Genomic DNA, 13475 nt, shown 5'->3' with positions numbered 1-13475 from the left:
CACGGAGCTGCACACGACTTGAGCGGTTTCATTTATTCCTCTGTTTGTGTGTGCCGGTACGAGATGAAGCTGCCTCATCAATTTGTGTGTGAAACAAGAGTGCTTTTTCCTGTGCAAACAAAAGGAACCCACGTTCTGCAGAGAAATGATTATCTAGGTGGAGAACATCTGTGCTGCCCGCCTCCACTCATCGCATTTGAGAGGGGGGAGGGCCGGCATGTATGGTCTAACTGCTCCAGGAGGCTAGTCTTGGTGGAAAACATGCAGAATATATCATATAATATAACATAATATATGTTCCACATGACAATGCTTGTTATTGTTAGGATTTTATTAGAGTGTTAAAAGTATGAGGGTTTTTTTTTATAAGATTGTACTCTGGTGGTTGCTCTCAGCACAGAACCACCTGTTTTTATGACCAGACTGACTATACTAGCTGAGTTCTTTAGGTGAGGACAGTGAAGAGGAACGGATGTTTAAAGGAGCTTGAGGCAGGATTTATGAAAAGAATTCGTATACGTTTTAAGTTTTCTAGTAATAATGTCAGATGAAGCGTTCCAAACCAAAAAGAATGAGCCCTCTAGTGTATCTCTCCGTTGCCTTGAACAGGCTGTGTGCTGCAAAATGTGCTACAATTCCGGTCCCGAATTTCCCGCGCTGGGCTGTGGATGTGACGTCACATGACGCTGCATGCATGTTCTCCCCGTTCTCCCGTGCCGGCTTCACTGTTGGCTGCAGTACCCCCGACGGCCGTCGTGGCGAAGGGTGGCGCTAGAGAGTCTCATTTCTTAAAAGGAGCCTCATGCTCCTTTAAAAGGAACCCTGGCTATTAAGACATGTAGGTCTTAAAAGATAAATGTTGGTATCAATTATAACAATGTGATATAAAAAACCTTGAGAATGTCTTCGTTTTTATAAAATTTGAAAATATAATTTAACATGTAGGTCGCCATTGTTGTTTACATTCTGGGTAGTGACGTCAGACGGTGGCACCTGCTAACCCCCGTACACTGTTCTGACACCCAGAAACAGATGAAAACACACCTAAACAGGTGACGGCGCACCAGAAACACAGATGAAAACACAGCTAAACATTAAAGTGACGGCGCACCGACAAAAAAGTAAAAAAAAAAAAAAAAAAAAAAGTACTGCACCATAAAGCATGAACTATAAAAACACCATAAAACTCAGATAGACTAACCGACCACACGTTTCAACTAGCAGATAACCGATGCTACAATAAAAACCCCAGCCAGATCTGGCGTCATTAAATTAAATAAAGATGTTCTTGCCTATTTGACGCGAAGTCTGCGCCTCCCGTTTCGTCAAAGTCCCAGGCCAGTCCCCTCAGCCTCTGGTCTGTCATCAAACCATCAAAACCCAGCACCGAAGCCGGTATTAGGGGGGGCAGGAGTGGGCTATGACCACCCAAACGTGCCTCCTGCCCACCGGCGTCTCCATCCCGGCGGCGGCGAGAGCGGAGAGTGGAGAGCGGAGAGCGGTGCGCTGCGGGCTCTAGAGCCCCGGCTACGGCGTAGACGGCGTAGGCTACGCAGGCTACGGCGTACCCTACGCCGTCTACGCCGTAGGCTACGCAGGCTACGCCGTAGCCTACGCCATCTACGCAGGAGCCTAATGCACTGGTAAGATGCGCACGACATTGATCATTTTTGCAGATCTCCCGTGCATCACAGAACTTTGATCCAGTTTGCCTGAACCGAGACGTCTTATGGGCTCCCTCGTCAGCCTCCACGGCCGGGAGATGCTGCTCAACTATGTTTTAGATACCTGTCCCAGTTAAACTAACGCGGCTTATCTTCCCAGAGCCACCGCTCTACGTCATCGCCCCCAGAATGCATTGCGCAGGTAAAACATGGCGCCTCCCGCAGGTCAAAATATGTGATAAACATTGTAGATTTTTAAAGCAATTAGATTATTTTATGTGTTTCTAACAACATATTTTAGTATAAGAGAACAATTGTGGCTAATTAGGGACTACAAGTCTTAATAACCAGGGTTCTTTTTAAGACTGTTTTTCTCTGGGTTTTGGTTGTCGTAGATCTTTGCCGGGTTGGCATGTCGGATTAGAGATGGACAAGTTACAACAGAAAATATATGGCTGAAAGTGTGACATGTTTAAGTTTCTTTCACTGCAGTTGGACTCCCAGATAAGGTTCAACATCGGCTCCTACAACGTACAAAACACCTCCCTTTTTCACTATAAATATGACTGGATTGATGACAACAGTCTGCATTTCTTTGAGAGAAGTGTAAAACCTACGGCTGGAAAACATTGTGCATGATATAATAAAAGCTTGTATCATCTTTGATTCTGTTCCCTGGTTTTCTTTTTTTTTTTTAATATCTTTTTATTTCACAATAATTTTCACAATTCACATTTTCACATTCATGACTTCTATTCTACCCACATTCCTACCCTCCCCATAATTACCCTAGGGGGAAAAAAAAAAAAAAAACATACATTAAGGGAGAACAAAATTAAATAAATATTAAAAAAATAAATAAATAAAAAAATATATAATGGCAGCAACAGCGATATCAAACTATATATATATCCATACATACATACAAACACACATACATATAAGGCACAAGTTCGAAAATAGAAATACTCATTGTTCCCCTTTGGAAAAATTCTCCAGTTTTGAAAATAATGGAAACCAAAATTCTTGAAAAATATGACCACGGTTGTATTTTTCCAAAGTTAATTTTTCCAATGGTAAAAAAACTGAAATTTGATCAAAAAAAAACTTGAAAGTTGGAGGGGAATCACTTTCCAAAGTAAAAGTACGGTATGCATTTCTTAGCGAAGTATGTGATCATAATTAATATCCTGCTTTTTTTCCGGTCTAACTGAAGATCCAGTGTGTCATTTAATAAATACAAATTGGAGCTTACCATATTTTCCGCACTATAAGACGCACTTAAAAGCCTTTTAAATTTCTCAAAAATCGGCAGTGCGCCTTATAATCCAGTGCGCCTTATATATGATCATTATGGTAATTTCTGTTACTGTAGTCAGGGATTGTAGCTACTGTAGTTGGTGTCGGCAAAGTCATGGCGCTAAAAACGTCAGGAATCGTCACAGACTTTCAAGACAACAGCACCAACGCTGACTCACATAATGGCGACTGTGACCAGACGGAGCAAAGCTGGTTTTTATTTTGTTAATAAAGTTTGACATACGGTACTTTTCTTCTTGTTTTTTTTTTTTTTGCATTTGCTGTAGGATTTTGTAGCATTTCCTGTAGCGCAGCTCCATCATGTAGATACGTAACTCAACCCCAGCCACTATAGTACGGTATTTTACCAGATATTTAGTGCGACTTATAATGCGGTGCGCCTTATATATGGAAAAAGTTTTAAAATGTGTAATTCATTGAAGTTGCGCTTTTAATGCGGAAAATACAGTAACTCAAAATTAATTTCTAATACTGATTGTTCCCTGGTTTTCTCATGGCTCACCAGACAAACAAACGTGAGGATCTTTCAGTATCATGTTCAACAAACTCTGTTAAGTTCCTGTATCTCCACAGAGACCAGACCTGATGCAGGTGAGGCCCCGAGGCCGGCTCGGGGGGAGAGGTGACTGGGAGTTGTTGCACTCTTAGAATTAACACTTGAACACGGATCCAAAGCGAACACAGCCCAGCACAGTTGTGTGGACGAACGCCAGAGGCTTCAGCTGCTCCCACTCAGGTACCCTGGGAGGATTTTCACACCAAATTTAGACTCAGAGCTCCGGTGGATCAGAAGCAGCGAACAGCTCCTTATCGTGTGAGGATGAGACTGTCCAGGTGCTAATTACTTCTGGGGATCGGTTTGACTGATTATTTTAAATAAGCAGAGATTACATCTGTGACACTAACACTGTGTTAATTATATTTTAAAAAGACACAAAGACCCACCGATGTGGTGGTTGAGAAGGAAACTGTGAGAATACAACAATGCAAGACTGCAATTTTACTGTATGAAAAGCATAAAAGGAGTAAAAGGATGAGGAAGATAAAAAAGATGAAGATAAAGGGAAAAGGGCTCAGGGACACCCATTCATCTCTGTTCCAGGACAGCTGTTGCCTGGCAACAAGCAAGGCATCAGAAATGATTCCAATCCGCTCCAGAGCCTGGCCTTGAACACAACACGGCAGAAGTTATTGGCATATGATACCCTGACAGGCTCAACGGTAATACGCAGTCGCAGTTACTTTAACACAAAACATAATTGTTAATAGCATTTTAAATGTATAAAAAGTGCAGTTATTTACTACAGTATTTTGTTGAAAATCATGAATTGAATGATTAATTCAGTGGTGCCACCAGGGGGGGGGCCAGGGGTGGCCACGGCCCCCCCAACCATTTGCTGGCCACCCCACTGGCCTCAATAAAACAAAAAAAAAACACTTGCCGGTCACATAGATTCTATCGTCAGTTATGTGTTTCATCCCAAAATATTTGGGCCAAATGCATATCAGTCAGCGTTTCCTTAAGTATTTCTGAGCCTGTATATTACAACAGTATAATAAAATCCTGTAATGATGGCTCTTAGTTTTGGTGTCCACCCCAAGAATTGAAGTGGCCCCCTCTATGAAACATTTTTGGAGGCGCCCCTGGATTCATTTTCTGAATTTCAGTTTACTTCCTATGGATGATTAAGAGAAAACTTCCATTTAACTTTTCCTGTTCTTTTAACTTATTTGATTTGATTTGATTTGATTTTGTACATCAACAACAATTCAAGAGAAGATAAGAAAACAAAACAACAAAACAAAGAATTTCATACTTTAAAGGGGACCTATTATGAAAAACATGTTTTTTCTTGCTTTAACATATATAAAGTGGTCTCCCCTCAGCCTGCCAACTCAGAGAAGGAGGAAAGCAACCAGATTCTGCAGTGTCTGTACAGCCGCCCGGATGAGCCATCCAGTGTGATGTGGATCTACGAACCGTTCAGGTTTTTGTTACGTAACCAAAATACAAACGCCCACAACTATAAAACCGTGTATCTGCATGTGAGCGTCCGACTATCGCAGCACTGCGTGACATCGGACGCTCTCTGTCCATCTCCCTCCAGCAGCTGCCACTTTATTGAGGTTTTTGTAGTGAAATGAGGAGGAATCATAGAGATAACTTCTCATTTCCACTAACTGGATCAGCCGTTCCTCATCCGTGACTGTTTCCTACAGCGCTTTCAACCGGCTTTCAACGTGAGCGAGAGGAAGAAAATAGAAGCAGGGCGTCCGACAAATGTTCAGTCCTAACTGTCCTAACTTAGTCCTAACTGTCCTAACTTTAGTTAGGACAGTCCAATAGAAAATAAAGCAATGGAATTGATTTTGTTGCTGACGCTCGCATCGCATGCATGCATGACAAGGTGTAAAGGCTGATTTATGCTTCCGCGTTACACCAACGCAGAGCCTACGGCAGTAGCAGAGCCAGAGGGGGGCAAAGGTGCGGTCACCACGGGGCCCACAAGCTCATAGGGCCCCGTTTTGTGTGATACGTTCATCTATAATCGTAATTTGTAGGCTATAATAATGATAAAATGTGCATTGTGCAGCCAGTGTAGGCTAATTCTTACTTTACAACTGTCCTGAACGCATCAGGGCTGTGATGCTGATTGGCTGGAACAGTTACAGCCAATTTGCGACAAGTTTGCTGCCATGAAGGAGATGAGCGCTAAACTTTAAAAGAGGACTGAGCATGTATAAAGTTTTGAATGTTACCCTGTTTTCCACGTTACCTGGATTATTTTGTTCGGGCCAAGGATTATGGAAGAGTCAACTACCATTGGTGAGTCCGTGTAACCTTCATAAATAATGTCTTTATCAGAATGTTGTGTATTCTTGACCACTTGCCTATTTGAATGAGCTTTGTGTTGTTGTCAACTAAACTAGAGTCTATTCTCTGTTATAGAGCTCAGAAATGATGATATAGGCCGCTGTGTTTATATCTAACTAAATAGATTGTGTAATTTTAGACAGCTATGTTTTTTTTGTATTTAAGCTGTATCAAAGATGGAACTGAGTCAGTCCGTGACTATCTGAGTTTTCAGCGCCGTGTGATTGACAGCTGTGTGTGTGTGTGTGTGTGTGTGTGTGTGTGTGTGTGTGTGTGTGTGTGTGTGTGTGTGTGTGTGTGTGTGTGTGTGTTCTTCTGAACAAGTTTGTGACTTTACTCTGCTTTCTGCAGCATAGGCCTATAGGCTTGGCTCAATAAAAGTGAGAATAAATGTTGTTTGATGGGTAGGATGAGGTGTTGTTGAACGTTAAAATGACTATCATAAGGGCCCATGGAGAATGCTCCGCCCCCTCTGTACTGAGACCCGCGCTCCACCACTGCCCTACGGCGTACGGTCTGTGTCGATTTAACGAACCATAATTCAGGTTTAACTCCGCCGCCCGGAGCATTTTTTCGTAGCGGTGTATCGCGTCATTCAGGCAGCCAATCAGCACAGAGCCTCATTATCATAGCCCCGCCCACTCAGAATCCTGCATAGTTAATGAGGTTAGAAATGGTAAAAAAAGAGACATGTCCCAGAGGCTGAATTTCTAATTTATTTAGCAAAAACAATCAAAAGCTTGTTTTTAAGACATTCAAAGCCTGTTTAAAATAGACATTAAATGCCATAATAGGTCCCCTTTAAACGTACCGGTCAGGGATTCCGGTAGGGAATCTACTGGGCTCCGGCGGGCTTGCTCGGGGGACGGCACGGTGCGAGCGCGCCGGCGCGCCATTGGTACCGGCGCACCAGGCGGGGCCGCGGGGGCGAGGGAGCTGAATGGACCCGAGCGGAGCGGAATAAAAGGGGCGAGGGCTTCCTGGGCGCGCAGTTCAGAGCAGCAGCGGAGGAGGACACTTTCACGGAGCACCGGAGCCCCGCACACCGCAGCCGGAGCACCGGAGCCCCGACGCACCGCAGCCGGAGCACCGGAGCCCCGCACACCGCAGCCGGAGCACCGGAGCACCGGAGCCGGACGCACCGCCACCGCCGCGCAGCGCAGCACCAGGAGCCGCCAGTGAGTGATCCATCCAACTTCCTCCGGGACAATCCACACCTTTTACTGCCGGCATGTTGTGTCAAGCCCATGGTTCTCAGCAGAAATTCCGTTTTAGCCCTGAAATAATAATAATAATAATAATAATAATAATAATAATAATAATAATAATAATAATAATAATAATAATAATAATAATAATAATAACTGTAATTATAATAACACAATCATATCCTGTAACAACGCACCTTCCAATAATCATGTCTACCTCATTCTGCTGCACCTTTCACTTTTTAAAAATTGTATAAGAGCTGTCATTTAATAGAATAGAATAGAATAGAATAGAATACTTTATTGTCAATACACATGGGTACAGTGTTATTGAAAGCAGCATCACCTCTCCAGTGCAAGACAGTGCTAACAATAAGAAATATAAGAATATAAGAAAGATAAATAATAAAAAAAATATAAAAAGGTTAAGGTACATTTGAATAGTGAAATCAAGACCTGAGATCCTATCTACAGATAATAACATTTAACAGAAACACATGTGGTGGAATATTGCACAGATAGTCCGGGAAAAAGTATTGCATTGTAAAAACAGTAATTGCACATGAAGGCATTCACATGTTGTTCAGGGCAGTTATGGCTTTAGGGAAAAAGCAGTTTTTTAGACTGTTAGTGTTTGACCTGATGACTCTGTAGCGTCTCCCTGAAGACAGCAGGTCAAACAGGTCAGAGCCGGGGTGGGAGCTGTCTTTAATGATTTTGAGCGATAACAACCGAATCAAATTCCATGTCTTGTCTGACCTGACCTGGCCAAATAAACCTGATTCTGACTCTGATTCTGATTCTGATTCAGAAAGATCTGCGTGTTCGTTTGTCTGGTGCATGAGAAAACCAGTGAACAGAATCAAAGTTATTACAAGCTTTTATTATATCATGCACAATGTTGGCCGGAGGTTCTTCTCTCAAACCACAAAGGTAGGAGAGAAATGCACCCGGTGGTCATCGATCCAGTCGTATTTATACTAAACATTGAGGTGTTCTTTGTACGTGAATCCCTTCTGCCAAACATACATGTATCAGACCTTCAGCTGTACGTCCCTGTTTATTGCTTCCTACTTAAGATGTCAACCCAGATAACGGATGAGACCCATCAGGGTTAAAACACATGTTTCGCTTAATTGTCACTATTTAACAGCCTAGTCATAAAAGAGGAGTTGACCCTGCAACTAGAGGAAACAGCTGAGCGATAGCTGAACTCCTGAACAGGAGGTGAGCCTGCAAATACAGAAACAACACCAGTGTAGAATCTTATAGAAAAACCCTTCACACCTTTAAACAATTTCATAAAATCCTAACAGCCCTTACGTTTGACTGTTGGAAGTTTTGATAAAAGGCGTCTCAAGTCTCATCCCGAAAGGGACAAAGGATGTATTTGTTGAGAATAATGTTTCATGGCGTTCAGGTGGCTGCACTCCAGGACTTCAGCTGTGCAGCAGCTATTTTGGAGGACGCATGAGTTGTACTGAAAGCTCTTTTGATTCAGTTAATCACGCAGGTTTTGTGTGTGGTCAGAACAGTTGGATATATGTACTGTATGAATGCATCCCTTAAAATGTGTTGATGACTTCAAATAAGACAAAAGACGCCCACACTTCAACCTCGTTGAAATGGATATGTTTAGGATTTGGGTGTTTGGGTAAATGGTGTAAAGGAAAGCCCGGGTGTTCCTGAACGTCCTTCCTAAGGAAGGGGTATCTGGTTTGGGCTATAAACCAAGTGTGATATTCCATTAGACCAGCCGTCGGCAACCCAACATGTTTTAGAGCCATATTGGACCAAAAACACAAAAAACAAATATGTCTGGAGCTGCAAAAAATGAAGTCTTGTATAAGCCTTAGAATGAAGGCAACACATGCTGCATGTTTCTATATTAGTTATAACACGATTATGCACTTCGGGAAAAAAGTCGAAATGTCGAGAAAAAAGTCAAAATGTTGAGAAAAAAGTCAAAATTTTGAGAAGAAAAGTCGAAATGTCGAGACTATAAGGAAAAAAGGTCAAACATTTTTTGAAAAAGCTCCAGGAACCATGCGGCTCTAGAGCCGTGGGTTGCCGACTCCTGCATTAGACAATCAATCAACCCTTTTAACAATAGAGTTCCTGGTAAATGAGTTTCACTGAGATGCCGAGGAGATAAATGGCACTAATTAGCCTCAATGTTTTACTGAGTTGTTTAAATCCAGATTATATTTATGTATTAATTTGACTTTGACTGTCTGTCATCAATACCGACTCAGTAGCAGCATCATGCCCTTACGGGGGGCGGCAGGTGACTACAGCAGTTTAATATTCATCATTCCCCTTCATGGTGTCTTCAAAACATCTCAAACTGAGACGAAAGCCACCACTTTTCATCTTATAATAAATCCTTTGACACAAATGTAGGATGTTGTGGTGTACGAAACCCAAAGTGTTGCAGATTGCAGCCTCGCAATAGTAATAGCAATAGTGAGTGAAAGAGAGAACACGGATAAAAGCTGCTGAATGTTGGTCTGATGGGGAATTATAGGTGCTGGCTTTCATCTCACACTGACTTTGTGTTCTGAGCATCCTTTAAGCGAATACCCACAGTACCTTTAAAAGTATTAATAGACATAAATGTGACCTTTAAAACCGTAATATTTTATTCTTAACATTGAAACTTAAATTCTGGGTTTTCAAATTGAGCAATTTAGTGTGTGTTTCTGCTAGAATGAGCAGAATGAGTCTTAACAGCATCCCCTATTAAAACTGTGATCGTGTACGTGCAGTATTTATGTCACAATAAAAACAGTATTGATTTTTTTGCTGGAATATTATGTTACCAGCCCATTTTTAGCCCCCCCCCCATCCCACTGCAGCTTTCTCATGATATCCGGTTGTAACTTTTTACTGGCATCTCCTATTATCACGTTTCACTTCTGCAACTCAGCAGTTTTCCTCCTCAAAGCCAGAGTGAGTGACGTGTTTGTGCTCCGGGTCTGGGCCCGGGCTACGGACTCAGCTGGCCGCTGGGCTTTTATTCTCACTGTGTTGAAACAACACGGCACGTCCAGCTGAAAGGGATGCCAGACGGGTGACTCAGTAACTGCTTGGTGGCGTTACTGCTGATGTGCTAACTGCTGCTCTGTTTATCTCTGGATGTTGTTTGGTTTCCAGATGACGGGCGTGTGTCGGCCAGGCCTTTAGGGCCAAGGCCGGCAGATTGTCTGCTAGCTGTGATGAGGATCCAGCTGTGAGCACACACAAAGAACTTTGTGTGGGGAGTTGCCTTTGCACATGACAGCTGAATGTAAAGTTGAATGAGGGAAAGTTGTTGCGATGCAGATTAGGGCTGGGGATCGATTCAAATATCAAGAATCGATTCGATTCCGATTCCTTAGATTCAGAATCGATTATCAGGCTTTGATTCGACCTGATTCGATTCGATCTGATATTGATTTGGGTTACTATTATTAAAACTGTTTTTTCAGCTGTTGCATGAATTATATGACTGTAGTTCTGCAACATATTAATAATAGTATTATATTGAGATTCAACAGCAAGTATTGCAGCTAATGATGCTGTAAGGACCAATCCTTTCCCAGAATGCTGATAGAACTGCTTTCAGAAACATCATGTGGGTCAGAATTATCAAACAGATCCAGGGAGGAAACAGAGATGGATGAAATCAGTTTTATTTTTTCACACATTCCGTTTTACACTTTAATGTTTTTATACCTTTAAACATATTTAAAGGCAAAAAACATGGCACTAGTTATTCTCGTGTCAACAAAACATTCCTTTTTTTGGGGATAAACAAAAAAATAACCAAAAGTTGTAATGATGAAAAAAAAAATACATAAGTAAATTAGAAAAAAAAAATCGATCTTTAGAGATATGAATCAATTTTTAGGAATTAATATGAGAATCAATTTAGAATCGGGAAATCGATTTTTTTCAACACAGGCCTATTTTTAAGACAAAGGAATTCAAACAACTGTAGACGTTATTGACTGCTGTTTGTAGAGCTTCTAATTTGATCTATAATTGGTATTTTGCTCATCTTTGGTTTTATTTTCATCATTCTTTTAACTTATAGGAGTAATCCTGATTAGCACTGGAGCATTTGGACGATTTATCGTCTTACTTGATTTTATTGTTTGTGAATGCCACTTGTGCTCTCAACTCTCCAAAGCAAATCCACCTACAGGTGCAAATAAAGCGACCTGAAACCTACAATAAATAATGCAGAAGTAGATTCCTATCTGGGCGTGATTGTTTGCAGCATGCGGAAAAAACCCTTGTTGGTGCTAAAAAATGATATTGCTGCTGTTGCCATGGTGTTTTGGAGATGATGCCACCTTGTGTGTGTTTTATGCAGGTAGACGTTACTGTTGTGTCATGTTTTGTATGATTAGGAACGGTTTGGGTGTATCCTTGCAGAGATATCAGCGGTACCGCTGCCAGCGTCATCCACATCGCCACACCCGTCACTGCAACCATGAGCACTTTTCCCCAGTGTCCATGTGTTCTTGAATTGTGATTCTGAAGGTCTGTTTTATTTATATATTTTCTAAATTGTGGTTAGAGGCTGGTTAGAGACTGAACAGTCGTTGTAGCCTTTATGGCATCCCGTCCATGCCACAGGCCAAAACCACACAAAGTAGCTTTGGACCCCCCTCCCAGTTTTCTCTTGTTTAAAGTGCGTATCGCTTTGTGGGCCTACAGTATGTGACGCTGTTGTCAGGGCAGAGGCAGCTAGAGCGCTCAGTTAAGAGATGAAGGAAGATAAAACCAGAGAGAGGCTTAGGAAGAGAGCCAATGAGGGTACAACATGGACAGTGTCTCAACTAGGGCTGGGGATCGATTCAAATGTCAAGAATCGATTCGATTCCGATTCTTAAGATTCAGAATCGATTATCAAGATTTGATCCGATCCGATTCCGATATTGATTTGGGTTAGTGTTATTAAAACAGTTTTTTGAGTTGTTTTATAAATTATATGACTGTAGTTATGCAAAATATGAATACTAGTATGATATTGAGATTAAACAGCAAGTATTGCAGCTAATGATGCTGTAAGGACCAATCAGCTCCCAGAATGCTGATAGAACTGCTTTCAGAAACATCGTGGGTCAGAATTACCAAACAGATCCAGGGAGGAAACAGAGACGGAGGAAATCGGTTTTATTTTTTCCCACATTCCGTTTTTATTTGTTCCATTTTCGGTCTATTTTGGTTTTTAATTTTTGAGAATTTGGTTTTTAGCATTTTTTTGTAAATGTAACCCCAAGACAGTATATAAAGTAATGAAATAGACAATTTATGCAACTATAACTGACAACTTTAATGTTTTCATACCTTTAAACATATTTAAAGGCAAAAACATGGCACCAGTTATTCTCGTGTCCAACAAAACATTCCTTTTTTGGGGATAAACAAAAAAATAACCAAAGGTTGTAATATATTGATTAAAAAAAAAAAAATACATAAATAAATAAATTTAAAAAATCGATCTTTAGACATATGAATCGATTTTTAGGAATTAATATGAGAATCGATTTGGAATTGGGAAATCGATTTTTTCAACACAGGCCTAGTCTCAACACCTACTGCCTCACCTTACAGGGGGACCTTCATAGCTAAAACATCCTAAAAGGTCCTTGTGTTTATTCAGCTTTTAGAATAAAGAATTTTAATTGAAAGTACTTTTTTCTTACCCATGACTGATGCCTTCAATCTTTTTATCATCAGTTTATCTTGTCTATTTAAAGCATAAAAGTAAAATATAAGTCTGTCCTTTCTGTTTGAGCATAGACAGAAATGCATGGTTTCTTAAGAGACTGCAATCTAGTGATTTCAATGTTGGCTGCTAACCCATCACAAAAGCATTGTAATCAAGAATCTTGCCAGATTTTCTTTTCCTTGTGGTCTGGATGATGTACTCACTTTGGCCACAGACTCTACTTGGCCGTTGCTTAGTGATTCCTTCTTCGTTTTTGTGGCTAACAAACTTATTTATTTAAATCATGTTTACTTCATGCTGGTGTTTATGGTAAATGGCTTACACTTATATAGTGCTTTCTAGTACTCCTACAGCCCTAAAGCACTTCACACTGTAGAGATTCACCCACACACTGGTTGGCGGCAGAGGTCAGTGCTGGCCTGACAACTGGGGGATTCGGTGTCTTGCCCAAGGACTCTTAGGTGGACACAGGAGGAACTAGGGCTCAAACCACCGACCTTCAGGTTTGCTAGGGCTCAAACCACTGACCTTCAGGTTCATGGGAGGATGCTCTACCAACTGAGCCACCTTCCAGCCACCTACCTTAATTTATTTTAAGCAGCCTTAACTAATTAATATATAAGATGTATAATCTATGCCTGCAGAAATTGACAACTTTGGGTTCAGGTTTAAGAACTCTGTTA

General features: G+C 41.3%; 1 protein-coding gene across 2 annotated transcripts in view; it reads left to right on the top strand.

Annotated features, from left to right (window-relative positions):
* The first annotated feature begins 6869 nt into the window (after window positions 1-6869).
* Window positions 6870-13475, top strand: part of LOC133453084 (cAMP-specific 3',5'-cyclic phosphodiesterase 4B-like) — a 128687-nt gene continuing 122081 nt past the window's right edge. For both annotated transcript variants that reach the window (XM_061732946.1, XM_061732945.1), the window contains exon 1: window positions 6870-7037. The gene's annotated coding sequence lies outside the window, so the exon portion shown is untranslated. The remainder of the gene's footprint in view (window positions 7038-13475) is intronic.

This window comes from Cololabis saira, chromosome 10, assembly GCF_033807715.1.
Source record: "Cololabis saira isolate AMF1-May2022 chromosome 10, fColSai1.1, whole genome shotgun sequence".
In the NCBI taxonomy this organism is placed as follows: Eukaryota; Metazoa; Chordata; class Actinopteri; order Beloniformes; family Belonidae; genus Cololabis; species Cololabis saira.
Note: the sequence above shows the minus strand (reverse complement) of the source record. Positions and strands in the feature narration are given on the sequence as shown.